Raw genomic sequence first — 6,577 nt, 5'->3', positions numbered from 1 at the left:
CTCAATCATTGCGAGAATTGGTAACTCTCGATCCTTCTTAAACAATGCATTGAGAGACTCCGCGTTATTCGACATCATCATGTTGTATCGACGTCTTGGAAAGTATGCCCACGCCCAATGTTCAATCCCCATCTTCGTCAGATACTCCAACGCCGGTAATGATTTACTTTCTATCTCGAGCATGAACTTATTACACTCTTCAGCACTGTAAGCTTCGGCTGCTCTCCTGAACAATGAAACGATGCCTGTGCCCCGATACCTAGTCTTCAAATTACCTTGTATATGGTACATGCAATACCCGTGATGTGCCTCGAGAAATACTTCAGCGATACCGTTTATTATAGACTGTCCTCGATCGGTTTCAAAGACAAGATCTTCGACTTCCCCGATCACTTTCCTCAGTTTAGAAAAGAACCAACGCATGGACAGATCATTCTCGCTGTCGACTATGCCGAATGCAATAGGGTAAATTTGGATGTTAGCATTTTGACATGTAGTAATAATTAATTTACCTTGATATTTAGCTTTCAGAGTCGTACCATCAACTAGAATTACGGGTCGCATTGTATTTCGAAAACCCCGAATACATTGTCCGAGAGCCATGAAGAAATACTTAAAACAATTATCACCCTCCGTCTTAATAAAAAATGTCGTGCGAGGATTAGTTGTCCCCATGTTATGGCAATACCTAGCCAATTTAGCATAGCTCTCTCCAGCCGATCCCATTAAATCCTCCAACGCACATTCTTTGGCCTTCCACGCTTTCTGATAGCTCATGACCACTCCGTACTATCTACGGACGTCGTTAATGATGTCTGAGGGTCTGTAGATCGTCCGTGGATCCTGATACTTGTGCATTATCTGTCGACCAATAAACCATGCTCGAGCTTGCCTGTGATCGTTTTGAAGAATTCCCACTTCGCAAGTATGTTCCCGTAAATACTTGTGAATTACGAAGCACTCATTCGTGTCCATCTTAGTTGCTCTCAAGCGCCAATTGCAACTGTCTTCGACGCAAGCAACTGTCAACAATGACTTGTTTGATTTCTTTACCTTGAGCTCAAAGTTATATTTTAATGCCAGCCGGTGCACAGCTTCCTGCAAATTTTTCTTGGTTTCAAATAGTTGCCCGACCTACAAGTCCTCATCATCGGGAGCCACACGGAAAGAATTCGAGGACGGTCCACTTGTTCCAACATGTGAGCTCCCACTAGGCTCGTGTCTCTGTCGGGATAAAGCAATCAAATTCTCATTTGTAAAGTCGTTTATGTTCTCATTATCTTCAACTGTTGACGGAATTCTGCGCGTAACAGCGACATCACGATCAGAAGCAACTGTCTCAGGAATACCCACATCATCCGCAGGAACTATCTCCACTGTCTCCCAAAAACCTCGATCATTGTTATCCGCCCTATCCGAATCTTCACGTTCACCTTCGATAACATCCTTCGTAATTAAAGTCACACCAAGAACAGTCGGAGTCCGATGCATTTTATTCAATTCTAATAGATAATTCAATTCAGCATCATTAGTAACGAATACCGGTGGCATCGGAATGGATGAATCCCCATAACCGTTGAATAGATATCTCAATTGCATATCGTATTGAGATTGATCGACATTCAGCTTATTTTGCAAATCATGGTACATTTCTAAATATGCTGTACTTTCTGTTACTGGAATTGCAATACAACCACGTATATCACTCGTCCATCTCCATTCCCACCGATTATTTTCATTTAATTCGAAATCACCGAAATAACACATGGGGATTATCATATCTGCATGAGGAAATGGTTTTAATCAACTTCAAATATTAATTATAAGAAAGAAAAAGGCAAAAAATCAGCTGCAGCGAAGGCTGTTAAATAGCCAACAGCCGGCTGTTTCAGACTATTTCCGACTGTTTGTTAGCTAAACCAGTTTGGCGTAGGAGAATACCGTTCTAAAAATGAAATGAAGCATGCGTAATTTAAACGTAAGTTATACATCCGTTTAATTTTTTTTTTTTGATAGGTTCTGTTAAAAAAAATCTATGTCGACATAAAATTTCTCTATTTAACGTATACTAATTTACTTAAAACAAAATTAAACATGATTAAATGTACTTACCGATTTGAAGTAATTGATGTGAAAAAAAATTTCAGCTTCAACGTTCCAAAGTTCTTCTAGATTTTGAGGTTCAAGCAGATGAAAAGATGAGAGTTTTTTCTGTGTTGGAAGCTCGTTTTGAAGTTTTTATAAGTGGGGAAATGTTTGGTTTTCAATTATTAAGTAAAAAGGGTAGTATAGTCCTTTCAACAATATATAATTTTGTAATTGTACAAAACATTTAAAGGTATCTTTGTCTTTTACCATACAAGAGGTCAATGTCATAATATTCATTCTTTTGGAAGTCAAACTGAAATTTTGCTCCTTTGACCGGGTCAAAATTAAAAGTACCCCCTATATCCATGCTGCATCATTTTGTATGTTTGTACTTGTGGGAACAGTGGTTTCTTATCCTCGCTCGCTTTAGTATCTTCCTAAGAAAACTGTGGAAAGGATCTTCCTAAGAAAACTGTGGAAAGGAAATATTGTCACAATACCGTATATAAACAGAAGTTCGTGCTAAAATGTTGGCATTTGTTTATTTATGTGATATGTAATTGATGGGATTTCTGAGCTTATCTTGTTGCTAGTTTATAAACTCGATTAGGGTTCGTGTTGGATTTCAGATTTTAGGGTTTTAGATATGTTGGTAACATACAATAGTTAACATGTTCATATGTTTCTACTTACTGGTGAATATATGCAAATGGAAAAAGATATTGAACATACACTTGTTTTTCATTATTTTGTGATAATATGCACGCATATTCAGTATATTTAAAATTGTGAACGATTTAAACTAGTTTTCATTAGTATGATTTTCCTTCATCTCTAACTCAAAGTCTGCCACTGTAAACTAATGTTTTTCTTCTTTCTGATCTTCAGACACGAGTCGAAAGGCATCAGAGAAATTGCTCGAGAATTTTAAAGAATTTGAGCCATATAATCTCTCGATTTAAAGAAAACCTGATTGGAGTAGAGTCGCATGTTCAGAAAGTGACATCACTGTTGAATCTTGAGCGAACTCAAGATGTTCGCATGATAGGTATATGGGGTATGGGTGGCATCGGAAAGACAACTATCGTCAGGGCTGTTTTTGATCAAATATTTAACGAATTTGAAGGCAGTTGCTATCTTGACAATGTAAGAGAAGTTTCCAAAACTTTAGGACTGAATTCGTTAGAAGAAAAATTACTCTCTAACACTCTGATGGAAAAAAGCGCAAATCTCCACAATAATACGTCTATGCTATTCGCAAGGTTGCGTCACAAAAGGGTGCTTGTTGTTCTTGACGATGTCAATGAACTAGAGCATTTAGACAGACTGGCTGGAGGGCATGATTGGTTTGGAGCCGGAACCAGAATCATCATAACAACAAGAGACAGACAGTTACTTTCGCCAGGTCAAATTGATGATGTATATGAGGTCAGTTTCTTAGGGACTGATGTAGCACTGAAGCTGTTTAGCAAATTTGCCTTTAAGGAAGGTTTTCCTAAAGATAAATTTGAAAAGCTTGCACATAAGGCAGTTAGATATGCTCGCGGTCTTCCTTTAGCTCTTAAGTTGTTGGGCAATTTTTTACATGGTCGAGATGTTGATGAATGGGAAAATGCATTGGATAGATTGGAAGAAATTCCGGAAGATAAAATCTTGGAGAAACTTAAATTGAGTTTTGATGCACTGAATGACATGGAGAAGAAGATATTCCTTGATGTTGCTTGTTTTTTTAAGGGGAAGAAGAAAGAATATCTGATAAGAAAACTTGATGGCTTCAGTCAGCAAGCTAAGGAAGCAGTAAGAGATCTTATTCAAAAATCTCTTATAACTGTAACCACTGATGACAGGCTTCAGATGCATAACTTATTACAAGAGATGGGTTGGTACATTGTGCGACATCTGCATCCTAACAATCCTGAGAAACACAGCAGGTTATGGTTGCCTGAGGAAATAAGCTATGTACTAACCAAAAATGTGGTAAGGACTAAACTCATTTTGATTTGATACTAAAGAAGCTTTTACTAAGTTTATCTAAGGTTTTGTGCGAGTGATGTAATGTTGAAACTCACCTACCTACCATAATATTTGTTGACAATAAACAGGGAACAAAAGATATTGAGTGCATACATGTGGACTACTCAGAACCAGAGAGCGTGAAAATAAGCTCGAAAGCCTTTACAAATATGGAAAACCTGAGGCTTCTCAAAATCCATAATGCAAGCATTGAGCAAATTCCAGCTTCTATTCCAAGAAACTTGCAATGGCTTGATTTGCATAAGTACCAAGCAAGGATTTTGCCTGCAAATTTTCAAGGAGAAAAGCTCGTTGGACTGAAACTGTCCCATAGCCATATTGAACACATTCGAGGACTTGAAAAGGCAAAATTGGTATGTCATGAATTTTCTTTTCTAATCATAATTTAATTTCCACATTATGAAAGCTTCACTTGGATATGAAGAATTGACATAATCTTCCCTTTCCCTTGTCCCACCTCTCTGTTTCTCAATTGGACAGAACAATTTGAAGTTCATCAACCTCAGTTACTCTAAAAAATTGTTGAAAACTCCAGATTTCAGCAACATTCCAAATCTTGAAAAATTGGATCTCAGCAATTGTAAGAGCTTGGAAGAGGTTCACGCGTCCCTTGGGAATCTTAAGAAGCTTGTATACTTAAATTTGGCGCACTGCGTTAAACTAAAGACTCTACCAAGTAGTATCCATTTTAAACTTCTGAAAACATTTGTTCTCTGGGACTGTGTGAAATTAGAAAATTTTCCAGCAGTGGCTGGGGAAATGGAATGCTTGTCGGAGCTTCATTTGGAAGGGACTGCAATAAAAGAGCTACCCCCGTCAATCAGCAACATTTCTGGCCTTGTTTTGATAAATCTCAGCAAGTGCAAAAACCTAAAATGTCTTCCAAACAGCATTTGTGATTTCAAATGTTTGCAAACTCTCATTCTCTCTGACTGCTCACAGCTTGAAAAATTGCCAGAAAACCTTGGACAAGTCATATCATTGGAAGAACTTCTGGTAGATGGAACTGCTATTACACAACCACCGCCATCCATTACATGTTTGACGAAGCTGAATGCCTTATCATTCAGTAGATGCAAGCGGCCAAAATCTCTGAGTTCTCTGTTTTCAGGTAATTTGGAGTCATCAGTCTCTTCTCTATCTGTTAAGTTACCTTTGCCAAAAATAGGATTCTCCAATAGCAAACAGACAAAAGGATCTTTGCCTCCACCCCGACCATCTTTATCAGGTTTATGTTCCTTAAAAAAATTGGATCTCAGTTCCAGCGATCTACTTGAGGAAATATCAACTGATCTTGGCAGCTTGTCATCTTTGGAAGAGTTAGATCTGAGCAGAAATAACTTCGTAAAGTTTCCAGCAAAAATTTCTGAACTTCCATGACTCAAAATCTTGAAACTGGAAAGTTGCAATAGTCTTGTATCACTGCCGGATCTTCCAAAATGTATAGCTGTACTGGATGCAGATGATTGTCAATCATTAAAAAGCTTGGCTAACCTCTCTGAAAAGCATGCCTTCTTGTGGAAGGTCTCATTTCACAATTGCTTCAAAGTGTTCAAAAATGAGGAGAACCATAATGCTTCTGATAAGTTGCTACACTCTTTACTTCAGGTTAGTATCCAAATTTTCTCTTTTCCAGTACATGTCTAGGAGCAATTCCTCTTACTACATAGAGTTAGTAATTACCAATGCCTATTCTATGGTTCACTCTAGTCTTAATTGGTGAAACTCATATAGGAATTTATTCTCTATATTGGGATTTCGTGACATTCTTGGAAGACGCCAGGGTATAAATTAGAGTAAATACGGGATTTAATTTGGTTAACAATAAATCCATGTATTCGTGAATTTTCCAATCCACTGCACGAATTATTCAAGCACGTTTATATCAATATTGTATTAAGACTTGTATCAATGTAATTGTAAAATCTCAGAAATTGTTAATTTCACTTGATTTCTTGTTACAGGGACAAGCTGCTGTGGATAGTCGATTTAGTATACTAATTCCTGGAAGGGAGGTTCCAGAGTGGTTCAGTTACCAAAAGATGGGTCGTTCAGTAACCATCCCCTTAACTACAAATTGGCATGAGAATGTCACTGGGATTGCAGTTTCTATCGTCTTTGAGTGTCTGGTACCAAAATCAAAAATAGGGGTCACGTTCAAATTGATAAGCCGGGATCATGAGGAGTTCACCGCTAATATCACTCAAACTGCCACTAAGCTGGAAGAGAACTATGAATCTGCTCATGTGTGGATAGGCTATGTATCATTCCATCTTTTCCAGCTTCTATTTCCAAAATTTCAATCAGATGATTGGGCTAAAATAGATGGATGTCTTACAATTAAGACAATGGAAGAGGCATGGATCAAGCCCAGAGGATGTGGTATTCGCTTAGTTTACAAAGAAGATGTGAAAGAGACGTCGCAATATATGGAGACTCATCCTGGGGTTGACCA

At 37.9% G+C, this 6,577-nt stretch overlaps 1 pseudogene; it reads left to right on the top strand.

Moving 5' to 3' along the window:
- The first annotated feature begins 2,979 nt into the window (after positions 1–2,979).
- Positions 2,980–6,569, top strand: LOC111377415 (annotated as a pseudogene).
- Positions 6,570–6,577: the final 8 nt, after the last annotated feature.

The sequence above is a fragment of the Olea europaea genome, unplaced genomic scaffold, assembly GCF_002742605.1.
Source record: "Olea europaea var. sylvestris unplaced genomic scaffold, O_europaea_v1 scaffold1652, whole genome shotgun sequence".
Lineage (NCBI taxonomy): Eukaryota > Viridiplantae > Streptophyta > Magnoliopsida > Lamiales > Oleaceae > Olea > Olea europaea.
This window is presented reverse-complemented; position numbering and strand designations above follow the sequence as displayed.